The following is a 14,713-nucleotide window of genomic DNA, read 5'->3' as shown; positions in this document are numbered from 1 at the left end:
ACAACCTAGAGAGAACAGTATGTTATTACCCATCAATCCCTCAATCTTGGCATTGGTTTATTTCTAAATAAGTTCTTCAGATATTGGAGGCAGCAATATATCTTCATTATATAAGATACCTACTTTTATATAGTTAGGTATTTAAATTCTTCTTTTAAACTATTATCATTACTTATACTAAACATTCAAAATTTAAAAAGTACTTTAACAAGAATACTTCCCTGTACCTATTCTAAGTTGCAGATACTTTTTGGTCATGAGGAAAAAAAATTATAAAACTGCAAATTATTTTTTAAAAATAAACTGGACCTGTTCGTGAATTAAGATACACGTATAGTTTACATAAATTTCCTAATCTGGTAGACAATACTTCTTTCAAGAGCCAAAGATCTACAAAAATGCCAAGCCCAAGCATGAGAGCTCCTCTGTTGAGTTATTTGTCAGGGATATCTGCTCCAGAAGCTCCTTCTGCTCCTTCAGCCAATAGCCTCTGAGATACTAGCCCATTGGGGCATGGTCTCTCTCTTTAAAAAACAGTAGTGGCTGCCCTCTGCTCCCTCTCTGGCTTCCGGCTTTGCTTCCGGCTTCTAGACTCCTTTCCTGATCGCGCAGAGGGTTGTTGTCTGGGACGGTGATCTGTAAGTTTTTTTCCCTTTAAATAAATAACCATTCTATTAATCATAATTCCAAACTGGTGTGGGATTGCTTGTGACTTATGCCTTCAGATATCAAACAGATTCACTAAACATTGCAAGCTATTGCTATTTCCCTTGGTTCCCCTTCAAAAGTAGAAGATAACCCTCTACTACTGAGAACAAAACATACTTTAAACACAGGGCCCAGAGGTCTCTGAGCTGGAACTGAACTGAGGGTGAAGGCATAGATCTAGGAGAAGAACCTTCAACAAATACTTCATTAAAACAACACAATTCCTATCCACACTCTAAATATTTGTCCTTATACCTAAACATAAGTGTAGTCCTTACCCATCATCAAGGAAGTGCATCTTTTGTAATAGTTGGAGATCCACTACAGAAAACCAGAACCAATTGCAATAGAGAGTTGTGGAGATAAGTCCTAAATTATACACCCTCAAAACTACTGCTATACCTAAGACATATGGATCATTGTGGAAGAGAAGACAGAAAGATTGGAAGGGCCAGAGGATGTGAGAGTTTTCTTTGAGACTGTGTCCCTTAGTAATGCCAGAGGCTTTACCTGTAAACTTTCACCAACATGACTATGAAACATAAATTGAACAATGACAACAAAAGACAAGCCAAAGTGGGTGAGAAAAACCTCAAAAGTCCTAAATTCTACACAAAGAATTATAGACAACAAATAAATGCGGAGAGTGGAAGAAATAGTGTTCTGTATGTTTTGTGCTGGCACTGGGTTTTGATTCTACTGCATGTACTGGCTTTGGGAGAACCTAGTCTATTTGGATGCTCACCTTTCTAGAACTGGAGTGGGGGAAGACCTTGGACTTCCCACAGGGTAGGGAACCCTGACTGCTCTTTGGACTGCAGAGGGAGGGGGAGGGGAAGTGTCAGGAGGGGGAGGGAGATGAGAGGAGGGGAAAATTTTTAATAATAATAATAAAACCTGAAAAAAAAAAGAAATAGTGTTCTGGAGAAATTAGCCTATCAATTAACATTCAAATACCAGATACCAACCTTCTAAATATGCACAGAAGTAAAATTAAATAGACTGAGCAGGTTTTATTTGTTTATTTAGGATTTTGTAAATATATACATAAATATATACATATTGGCTTACAAAAGAGTTTCACAATACCCAGAAATAGAGTATAAGGAAGTCTTATTTATATGGGGATAAACTCACAGAAAGAGTAGTGATACACAGTCCTCTGTGAGTTCTGGGAACTGGAACTGAATCCAGCAGCCAAGAGGCTCCTGCATGCTTTTCAACTGAAATTATAGTACATGAAACTATGTCCACAGTGGGTCAGTATCTTAAAAGCTATTGGGTAAAAGAGTCCCCTCAGCACTTTCCACTTTTTCTAAATAAAAGAGTTCTAAGCTTAATACAAAACTATATACAATAAAAACAAATATCAAGTATTGTCCAGGGAAAGAAGAGGCAAAAACTACATAAAAATTAGAATTAAAACTAGCATAAACAACATCAAAGAAGAAATTTTATCTGAAGTAGTCTACATCATATATTAAAAAGGGTTTGGCAAAGTCATGAGATGAAAGTAGCTATGACTATCTTGTGTTCAGCCCCATCAAAGACCTAAGAAGGAAAATAATATTACTGAGTAATCAGGAAGTATAGTCAAGCAATTTCCAAAAGGTGTAAGAAATGACAGAGACAACCGGCTACCTGGGCAATCACACAAAGTCCCATTTGAAACATTGGGGCAAACAACTTTGGCTAAGTAACTTTGGCCTAGAGTAACCAACAGACCATGTTCAGAGGCCAAAATATAACAAATATAATTTAAATTTGTATCAATATATAAGAATCTATACCAATGTAAATTGTCTATAGACAATAGCTCACAATTATTCTCACTGTTACTCACTATTATTTGGGTGAGTAAGCTCACACTTGTCTACCCAATATCACATCCCATCTATTTTCTTTTTTTCCAAGAGATATTCCTAAGCTTACTTCATATTGACCCCCAACCCTTTATCATTCATAACTAATTGCTATTAGATGTCCCAAAACCTGAGGAAAAACTTGGTTGGGAAAGGGGATGATGTTTTCTAAAATTACTTCCAGCTGTTATGAGGGTGGTAATATTTCTATGGGATCTTTAAAAAATTAAAATGATAGTTAAATTTCAATATCACCATCTGGTATAGTGCAAATAGTATCTGAATAGTCAGTAGGGTGTTTCCGAAATTCTTATTTGAAGTTCTGACCACAACACTGTAAGAAGATGCATCATGTCAGTTAGCCAAGTCAGAATCACTTTGAGCAGTTTGTTAACTCAAAACTGATCTTAAATTGGTGGAATAAGCATAATGACATCATATTAACCAGGTGGAATCATTGTTGTGTGGCCCCATCTTCTGCACAGAAACTCAGAATACTGCAGGGAAAATTTATTGTTCATTGAAGAAAACTTAAACATTATTTATATAGACATATATTCTACAAAAGGTACCATAGAGATAAAATAGATATGAGGAGAAGTAAAATTTTTTGAAAGCAAAATTTTGATAATAGTTGTCCAAAATTTTATTTTCCTTCTGTCCCATGCCAGATGGTTCTGGATATGAGACAGAAACCTTGAAATTTTCTTTTAACAACATGCTTTGATTTAGGGAAGGATAGCTAATGTCCAACTCCAAAGCTAGTTTTGAATTTTAATAAATGATAACTTCTATTATATATATATATAATATATAGTATATATAATGATATCTTTCCTGCAGAGAATATTGTTATCATAAATTCATAAATCAGATATTTCTTTGCATGGTAGTTCTTTCTGGATAGCTATATTTTCTTTCTTAAGCATCTAGATATTCAAGGTCTCATAACTTTTTGAAGATGGGTAATTTCCTGCAAAGATGGTGTAGGAGGTCCTTCTGTCTATGCGTTGCTTTCTTTGGTTAATAAAGGAAATGCTTTGAGCTTATAGCAGAGCTTTAGGGGAAAAGAGCTAGATGGGGAAAACTAAAAAAAATGCTGGAAAAAGGAAGAGGGAGAGAGATGCCATGGATCCACCACAGATGGACGCTGGGAATTTTCCTCAGTAAGTCAATGCCATGTGGCAATACACAGATTAATAGAAATGGATTAAATTAATATAAGAGTTAACCAATAAGAAGGTAGAGCTAATGGGCCAAACAGTGTTTTAATTAATGCAATTTCTTTGTGATTATTTTGTTTCTGGGCAGCCAGGGTGAATAAGCGGGCCCTCCTCCTACAGAGTGACACTACAACATGGTCAACTAAATCCATGTAAAACCTGAGAGAGATTGAAAAGGAATTTTAAAATAATATATATATAACTCTGTGGGATCTTCCCATGGGGGACAGAATCCAGGCTCCCTCAACTCCCTAAGCTTTTTTGGCCATCCAGCAGGATGTGTTCCTGCTGCTGGACTCTCTTTACCCCATCCCACCCTGTCCCCAAGCCCACCTTTTTTATTGTGAGGTCATTAGAACCCTGCAACACAGCCTGCTTTAGTACTGAGGGAATCTGAGAGGTGAGCAGTGCCCACAAGCTCAGACAGCTGGAATAAAGAAAGAATATTAAGAACTGCAAAGGAGAAAGGTCAAGTAACAAATAAAGGTAAACCTATCAGAATTACTCCTGACTTCTCTATGAAAACCATGAAAACCAGAAGGTCTTGGAGAGATGTGCTACAGACACTAAGAGACCATGGATGCGAGCCCAGATTATTATACCCAGCAAAGCTTTCTTTCACCATCGTTGGAAAAGCAAGATATTCCATGACAGAAACAGATTTAAAAAATACATATCCACAAACTCAGCCTTACAGAAAGTACTAGAAGTAAAATCACAATAGAAGGAAGCTAACAAAGCCCACAATAACACAGACATCCGATAACCCTACACCAACACAACTTAAAGAAGAGAAACACACAAACACTACCACGGAAAAATAATCAGTGTTAACAACCAATTGCCATTAATATCATTTAATATCAATGAACTCAATTCACCTATAAAAAGGCACAGGTTTAGAAAATGGACATGAAAACAGGATTCAGCATTCTGGTGTCTATAGAAAACACAACTCAACTTCAAAGACAGACACTACCTCAGAGGAAAATGTTGAGAAAAGGTTTTCCAATCAAATGGACCTAAGAAGCAAACTAAAATCAGTCAGAAGAGATGGAAAAGGATTCTTTATACGCATAACAGGAACAATTCACCAAGATGAAGTCTCAATCCTGAATATCTATGCCCCTAATATAAAAGTACCCACAAATGTAAAGGAAACATTACTAAAACTCAAATCATACATCAAACCCCACACACTAGAAGTAGGAGATTTCAACACTCCTCTCTCACCAATGGACAGGTCAATCAGACAGAAACTTAACAGATAAATAAGAGAACAAAAAGATATAATGAATCAAATGGACTTAACAGACATATATAGGACATTCCACAGGAACAGGAAAGTATATACCTTCTTCTCAGCACCACATGGAACCTTCTCAAGAATTGATCACATACTCAGTAACAAAGCAAACATCCACAGATACAAAAAAAATGGAGTAACCACCTGTGTCTTATCGAATCGCCATGGATAAAAGTCAGAATTTAACAACAATACTATCCCCAGAAAGCCTACAAACTCATGGAAACTGAACAGTCAAACAACCCTGGGTCAAGAAAGAAATAAAGAAAGAAATTAAAGTCTTCCTTGAATTCAATGAAAATGAAGACACATATTACCAAAACTTATGGGACACTATGAAAGCAGTGCTAAGAGGAAAGTTCATAGTACTAAGTGGACACATAAAGAAAACAGAGAAAGCTCACATTAATGATTTACCAGCACACCTAAAAGCTCTAGAATAAAAGGAGTAGACTCACCTAGGAGGAGTAGAAGACTGGAAAAAATCAAATTGATGGTTGAAATCAACAAAATAGAATCACAGAAAACAATACAAAGAATCAATGAAACAAAGAGCTGATTCTTTGAGAAAATCAACAAGATTGACAAACCCTTATCTAAACTAATCAAAAAACAGAGAGAGAACACCAAAATTAACAAAATCAGAAATAAAAAGGGGAGTATAATAACAAACACTAAGGAAATTCAGAGAATCAATAAGACTTACTACAAAAACCTGTACTCGACAAAATTAGAAAATGAAAAAAAATGGACAATTTTTCACATAGATACCATATACCAAAATTAAATCAAAACCGGGTGAGGAAGTTAAATAGAGCTATAAGTTGCAAAGAAATAGAAAACCTTGCAATGAAAAGAAGCACAGGGCTGGATGGTTTTAGTACAGAATCCTATGAGAACTTCCATGAAGAACTAATACCTACACTTCTCAATGTATTCCACATAATAGTAACAGAAGAGTCATTTCCAAACAATTTTTATGAAGCTGCAGTTACCCTGATACCAAAAACACGAAGGCTGAACCAAGAAAGAGAATTAGAGACCAATCTCACTCAGGAACATCAATGCAAAAGTTCTCAATAAAATACTGACAGACTGAATCCAAGAACACATAAAAAAAAATCCATTATGATCAAGTATGCTTCATCCCAGAGATGCAGGTCTGGTTCAACATATGAAAATCTATGAATGTAATCCATCATATAAATAAACTGAAAGAAAAAAAAACATATGATCATTTCATTAGATGCTGAAAATGCATTTGACAAAATTCAACACCCCTTTCTGATAAAGGTCTTGGACAGATTAGGGATACAAGGTTCATACCTAAATATAATAAAAGCAATATACAGCAAACTGACAGCTAACATCCAATTAAATGGAGAGAAACTCAAAACGATTCCACTAAAATCAGGAACAAGTCAAGGCTCTTCACTGTCTCCATATCTCTTTAACATAGTGCTTGAAGTACTAGCAATAGCAATAAAACAACATAAGGAGATCAAGGGGATTCAAATTGGAAAGAAAGAAGTCAAACTTTTGCTATTATTTGCAGATAATATGATAGTGTACATAAGTAACCCCCAAATCTCCCCCGGGAATTTCTATAGCTGATAAATACCTTCAGTGATGTGGCAAGATACAAGATGGCTTTTTGATAGGGCAAAATTTAGACAGGTGCAGTAGACAGAACAGAATGCAGGGAGAAAGAAGCAGAGTCAGGCAGACGCCATAGCTCTCTTCTCCGAGATAGATGCTGGTTAGACTCATGCCGGTAAGCCACAGTCAAGTGGCAATACTCATTAATGGAGATGGGTTAAACTAATATGTGAGAGTTAGTCAATAAGAGGTTAGAACTAATGGGCCAGGCAGTGTTTAAATGAATACAATTTCGGTGTAATTGGAAGCAGCCTGCCACTCCTCCTTACTACAGAGTGGCTTAAGCTAGCCGGGTGCCGTAGCCCGCTCCTTTGACAACAGAATGGCGCTCCAAAGTGGTAACTAAGTCCAGGAAAAACCTAAGAATCCAGATAGTTATAGATTAGAAGAAATAAAGAAAAATAAGCCACATAAAAATGGAAAATTCACAGAAAGTTTGGATTCTGTAATTATTTTACTTTCTTTTGATTTTTTGACTTGAAGGAGCTAAATACAGAGAGACATTTCATTGTGTGGTCTGCTAAGGTAATCCAACATGTGTATTATAAAGCTATCTTGATTTCAGAATTTGGATCTAAAGATATGATGTTTTGGAAAAGAGGTTCTTCTTTTGTTTTCACAGAGGATGAGACCCTGTGGATTGCTTCTATCCCATGCCCTCCTGAAAAGTTGTAGTGAATACCTTCAGAAAATCACTTCACTCAACTGCCGACTGAGATGAACCTAGCACACAGGTTATACCATGAAAGACCTGATTAACGGTGTCCCCATACAGCATGAAGCAGTTTGAAGAAAAAAAGCTGTGCCCATATTCCCAAATACTGTTTATAAATATTCTTTAACATTTAAAGGGGGATATGATATAGATATGAATAGTGCATTGGTAAGGATTTTAAGGTCAATTTTGTTATATGTATATGTATTTCTGATCTTGATTAAGGTATTGTGATTGTGCAGTTCATTTTAAAATGTAATGTACAGTTGGGAAATATAGGTTGTTAATGGATAATCATTGATAATAGTCTAGCTTGTAATCATGTTTGTTAGATTTTCTAGATGTGCATAGATATATTTCAGATAGGCATTCTTCATATATTTTAAAGACTACAGAATATGGCATGAATGTTTAATAACTTATGTCTTTTCATGACAATGAGACACATCTGCTCCTGGCAGCACCAGCTACTTCAAGAAAAAGATAGGCATTGAAGAGGTTCCTTATGGATTTGGTTAGCCATTTGGGCAAGAAACTGCTCTTGCTAGAACTGTTGCATAAATTGGACATAAAGAACCCACAGAAGGAGGACTGCTAAACTTGTCAAAAGGTGAGATGCTCATTTGGGGTTCCTGTTTCATAAAAGAATTTGTGATACATTCTGCAGAATACAGAAGAAAGTGACTAAACTGCCTTTGAAATTTCCTGTTTCCTGGAAATGTCTGCTTGAAACATTGCTGGTGGGAATGCGAACTTGTGCAACCACTTTGGAAATCAGTGTGACTGTTTCTCAGAAAATTGGGAGTCAACCTACCTCAGGATCCAGCAATACCACTACTGGGAATATATGCAAAAGATGCCCTATCATACTACAAAAGCATTTGTTTAACTATGTTCATTGCAGCACTATTTGTAATAGCCGGAACCTGGAAACAACCTAGATGCCCCTCAATGGAAGAATGGATAAAGAAAGTGTGGCACATTTACACATTAGAGTACTGCTCAGTGGTAAAAGACAATGACATCTTGAATTTTGCATGCAAATGGATGAAAGTAGAAAACACTATCCTGAGTGAGATAACCCAGACCCAAAAATATGAATATGGTCTGTACTCAGTCATTAGTGGATTCTAGTCACAAAGGAAGGACATTGAGCCTATAGTTCGTGATCCTAGATAAGATAAGCAATAAGGACCCAAAGAAAAACATATATTCATATTTTTATCCTCCTGGAAGCAGACAAGTTCACCTAGCAAAAGTTGGGAGCATGGGTGAAGGAGGTAGAGGGAACGGGACAGGGGGAGGTAGAGGGGAGAAAGGAAAAGGTTAGGGAGAGCTTGGGAGAGTGGGATGCTTGAGATGGAGGAAGGACAGATATGGGAGCAGGGAAGGATATGTCTTAATTGAGAGAGTCATTTTGGGGTTGGCAAGAGGCTTGGCTCTGGAGGGGTTCCCAGGAATCCATGGGAATGATCCCAGCTGGAACCATGAGTAGTGGAGGAGAAGGTTCCTGAACTGGCCTTCTCCTGTAGTCAGACTGATAACTATCTTGAATATCACCATAGAACCTTCATCTGGCAATGGATGGAGACAGAGAGAGAGAGACCCACATCAGAGCACTGGTCTGAGCTCCCAAGGTCCAGTAGAAGAGGAGAAGAAGGGAGAATATGAGCAAGAAAGTCAGGACCATGAGGGGTTCACCCACTGAGACAGTTTGTCTGAGCTAATGGGAACTCACCAACTCCAGCTGGCCTGTGGATGAATGAGAATGGGATCAAACTGGTCCCTCTGAATGTGGTTGATAGTTAGGGCAGACTGAGGGACCAATGACAAAAGCACTGGTATTTGTCTGCACTGCATGTACTGACTTTTTAAGATCCTATTCTCTTTGGATGCATACCTTGCTCAGCCTGGATGTAGTGAGGAGGGCCTTGGACTTCCCACAGGGCAGGGTGCCTTGCCCTCTCTTAGGACTGGAGGGGTGGGGGGTAGATAGAGGGTGTGTGGGGGAAGCAGGAGGGAAGTGGGAGGAGGGGAAGAAGTGGGAATTTTGATTGGTATTATTTATAAAGTAATAAAAAATTAAAAGGAGAAGTAGCTATTTAATGTTATGCCCAATTCCACATAATCCCCCTTCCAGCCAACAAGGAAACCAAGAGTTCCATGTGTAAAAGCAAAGAGCCTGTATTTTAATCAAGTTTGCAAACTCAGTCTTTCCACATGTTCAACATATTAGAATAACCTGAGAGTCCCGATCTCAATTAGAATTGGGTTTTTATAGTAGTAAAGGTGGGGGTGAGGGGTTTCTGAAGTTCAGAACCTCTGATTGGCTGACATCTGTCTAGGGGTGTCCAGGTAAATGTGCACTGGCAGGTGATCCTATCTACAACGGTTGGAATGCCAGGCATTTCCTTTGAATGGTCTGTTTTTGGTGTGGTTCAGCTTGTGGTTCCTCCTACATCCAGGCTTTGTCTCAGGGTAAACTACTGAGACTATGGCCACTTATTAAATTTATCAATAGCCAAGTTCTACTCTGAAAAAGAACTTTCTTTGGGTGATCTGTCAATATTTAGCCTATTATGTCTGGTGCCCACATTTACCATTAAAAAACAAAAAACAGATATCATTTCCATTATTAGGAGCTTTTCCCGTTTCCAATGTATGATATGGTTTTTTTAACTTGAAAAATGAAGTTTTGGTAAGTAAGTATTAGTAACTGGAATTGCTAATTTAGTATATACTTCCTAATAATTGCTAAAGTGGATTTTTCAAGTTATGCTTTCAGGAGAAAAATATTACAGCTTTCACAATATTTAAAATCATCAAATACTTATTTTAATTATGTTGAAGACTTTAATTTGCATTTCTATCCTGATACATATTGACAAATGTATTTATTTTCTTAAGATTATTGAGCATTTATATTTTTTATGTTTGATAAAAGTTTAAGTATTTCTCAACCATTGAAGGTTCTTGTGATGAGAATTCTGTTTAGATCTGTATCATTCTCAGCATATATGGGACAGTTGTGTAGCTTAGTCTTCTTGTGGGAATACTAACAAGGGCAGCAGGAACTGTCCCTTATACCTTGATTGGCTTTGGGAAACCTATTCCTCATACTACTTTGCCTTGCCCAGCATTAATACAAGGGAAGATGCTTAGACTTACTGCAACTTAATATTCAATGTTTGTTGATTTTCATGGGAGACCTGCATTTTTCTGAATAGAAACTGAGAAGTAGTGGATTGGGAGGAGGAAGACAGGATATAGGGAGAAGGAATGGGAGGAGAGAAAATGGAGAAATCACAGCTGAGATGTAAATAAATAAATTTGAAATTAAAATATTTGATAATATTGTCAATATTTTTCTGATTTATATATTTGTATGATCTATAAATACTTTATGTATTTTAATATTATTCTTTTTACAAATATGCCCTTTATAAATAATGTTCCCAATTTAGCTTGCTTTTCAAACTCTAAGCGAATCAATGAATTTGTTTCAATTTTAGTGTAGACCTCTTTGTCAAGTTTTCTACTGAAATGAATAATTTCTGTTCTTCATTAAAAATTTTAGATGCCTTAAAATAATATAATTAATTTCATATTCACTTATGAAAGTTTCTACTATATTTTCTACTATATTCAAATCTACAGTTCATGGGAATTGTTTTTTATTTTATTTATTTATTGATTGATTGATTTTTGGTTTTGCGAGACAGGATTTCTCTGTAGCTTTAGAGCCTGTCCTGGAACTGGCTTTTGTAGACCAGGCTGGCCTCGAACTCACAGAGATTTGTCTGCCTCTGCCTCCTAAGTGCTGGGATTAAAGGCTTGTGCCACCACCACCAGGCTTATTATTATTTTTATTTTTTTTTAAAAACAAACTATCTTTTTTCATCGTACATACCAATCCAAGTTTCTATTCCCTCTCCTCCTCCCATTCCTTCCACATATTGCCCTACCTGACCCCCATCCACTCATCAGAAATGTTGAGGCACATTGTTTTGGGGAAGTTCCAAGGCCCTTCCTACTAGATCTAGGCTGAGCAAGGTATCCATCCAAAGAGAATAGGTTTCCAAAAAGCCAGTAAAAGCAGTAGGGATAAATCCTGATGTCACTACCAGGGGCCCCTCAGTCTGCCCAGCCATGTGACTGTCAACCACATTCAGAGGGACTAGTTTGGACCTCTGCTGTTTCCTTTCCTGTCCAGCTGGAGGTGAGCTGGACATTGGTGAGCTCCCATTAGCTCAGGAAAACTGTTTCTTTTAGTGGATGAACCCATCATGGTCTTGACCTCTTTGCTCATATTCTCATTACTTCCACTCTTCAATTGGACCTTGAGAGCTCAGTCCAGTGCTCTGCTGTGGGTCTCTCCCTTTCTTTCCATCAGTTGCTGGATGAAGGTTCTATGGTGATGTTATATATTCATCAGTCTGCCTATTGGGCAAGTGAAGATCGGCCACCTCCTCTATTCCTTAGGGTCTTTACTGGGGTCATCCTTTTAGATTCCTGAGAATTTCTCTTGAGCCAGGTTTCTTGCTAATCCTATAATGGCTCCCTCAATCGAAATATCTCTTTCCTTGCTCTCATCTCTGTCCTTACTTTATCTTGACTATTTTTTTCCTCAAGTTCTCCTCCCCCTTACCCCTCCTTTTTCTCTTTCTCTCTCCCTTCTCCCTACAACTCCATGTTCCTCATGCTCCCAATATGATAGGTGTTCTTGTCTATTTTCCCTTTCCAGGTGGATCTATGTATGTTTTCTTATTACTTAGCTTCTTTAGGATCATGAACTATAAGCTCAATATTCTTTGTTTATAGCTAGTTCCCACTTATGAGCGATTACATACCATGTTTCACTTTTTGGGTCTACGTTACCTTACTCAGGATAGTGTTTTCTAGTTCCATCCATTTGCAGGCAAGTTTCAAGATGTCATTGCTTTTTTACGGCTGAGTAGTATTCTAATGTGTAAATGTACCACATTTTCTTAATCCATTCTTTGGTTGAGGGGCATCCAGATTTTGGCTATTACAAACAATGCTATGAACAGAGCTGAACAAATGCTTTTGTAATATAATTGAGCATCTTTTGTTTATATAGCCAAGAGTAATATTGCTGGATCCTGTGGTAGGTTGATTCCCTATTTTCTGAGAAACTGCCATACTAATTTCCAAAGTGGTTGTATAAGTTTGCATTCCCACCAGCAATGGAGGAGTTTTCCCCTTCCTCCACATCCTCTCCATCATAAACTAGCATTGGTATTTTTGATCTTAACCATTCTTGCTGGTATAAAATGGTTTCTCAGAGTTGTTTTTATTTACATTTGTTTGTTGAACATTTCCTTAAGTGTCTTTTGGTCATTTGAAAGCCTTCTGTTGAGGATTTTCTGTTTAGTTCCTCAACCCATTTTTTAATTGGGTTATTTTGAATTTTGATGTCTAATTTCTTGAATTCTTTATATATTTTGGAAATCAGTCCTTTGTCTGATGTGAGGATGGTGAAGACTTTTGTTTTCCCATTCTGTAAGCTGTCGTTTGGTCTTGTTGATTGTGTCCTTTGTTTTACAGAAGCTTCTCAGTTTCAGGTGGTCCTGTTTATTTATTGTTGCTCTCAGTGTCTGTACTATTGGGGTTATATTTAGAAAGTGTCTTCTGTGCCCATGCATTGAAGGCTACTTCCCACTTTCTCTTCTGTCAGGTTTAATGTGGTCAGATTTAATTGAGGGTTTTAACCCATTTGTGCTTGAATTTTGGGCATCAGCATAGATATGGATTTATTCGTATTCTTCTACATGTTGACATCCAGTTTTGCCTGCACCATTTGTTGAAGGTGCTTTCTTTTTGGAATTGTAAAATTCTAGCTTTTTTGTCAAAAATCTGGTGCTCATAAGTGTGTGGATTAATATCAGGGTCTTCAGTTTGATTCCATTGGTCAAACTGTCTATTTTTATGCCATTAGTAAGCTGTTTTCATTACTGTAGCTCTGTAACAGAACTTGATGTCAGGAATGTTGATGCATCCAGAAATTCCTTGTTGTGCATGATTGTTTTGACCATCCTCGGTTTTTATTTTTTCATATGAAATTGATTATTATTCTTTAAATGTCTGTGAAGAATTGTGTTGGGAATTTGATGGGGATTGCATTGAATCTATATGTTGCTTTTGGTAGGATTGCCATTTTTATTATCTTGGTCCTACCTTTCCAAAAGCGTGGGCGACTTTTCCATTTTCTGGTATCCTCTACAATTTCTTTCTTCAAATACTTAAAGTTCCTGTTGAATTGGTCTTTTATTTCTTTAACCAGCATTACCCCAAGATATTTTATATTGTTTGTGACAATTGTGAAAAGTAATGTTTCTCTGATTTCTTTCTTAGCTTCTTTATCATTTCTATATATGAGGACTACTGATTTTTTTAATTGGTCTTATATCCTGCCACATTACTGAAGGTATTTGTTAGCTGTAGGAGTTCTCTGGCACTGTAACTACTATGCCCTTAATATGAGTCTACATCAAGGCCCTCTTATATGCTCCTTTGTGCTTCACTGTGTCACTCAGTGTTACAATGTTTTGATTTTTCCACCTTGTTAAATTTATTAGCAGTAAGTTCCTGTGCACTTTCTCTTCTGTACAGTACAGTTGATTTAATAGGATTTACAGCTGAGTAAAATAGCAGCACCTTCTGATTTTTGAGAGCTCCCCTGGATGGAGGGGGGAGGACCTTGGACTTCCCACAGGGCAGGGAACCCTGACTGTTCTTAGGACTGGAGAGGGAGGGGGAGGGGGTGGGGAGAGGGGAGAGGGAATGGGAGGTGGGGAGAAGGTGGAAATTTTAAAGAAAGAAAGAAAGAAAGAAAGAAAGAAAGAAAGAAAGAAAGAAAGAAAGAGAAAAGAAAAGAAAGTTTGGCAGTGTTCCTACTGTGTGTTTCTATTGTGTGGAAAAATTTGAGGAGTATTGGTATTAGCTCTTCTTTGAAAATCTTGTAGAATTCTGAAGTGAAACCATGTGACCCTGGGCTTTTTTTGGTTGGGAGAATTTTGATAACTGCTTCTAGTTCTTCAGAAGTTATAGATCTGTTTAATTTGCTTATCTGGTCTTGATTTAATTTTGGTAAGTGATATTATCCATAAAGTTATCCATTTTTTTAAGTTTTCCAATTTTGTGGAGTATAGGTTTTTGAAATATGACCTGATGATTCTCTATATTTCCTCTATTTCCCTTTTCATTTGTCTAATTGATT

This window comes from Myodes glareolus, chromosome 10 (assembly GCF_982192425.1).
Source record: "Myodes glareolus chromosome 10, mMyoGla1.1, whole genome shotgun sequence".
Lineage (NCBI taxonomy): Eukaryota > Metazoa > Chordata > Mammalia > Rodentia > Cricetidae > Myodes > Myodes glareolus.
Note: the sequence above shows the minus strand (reverse complement) of the source record.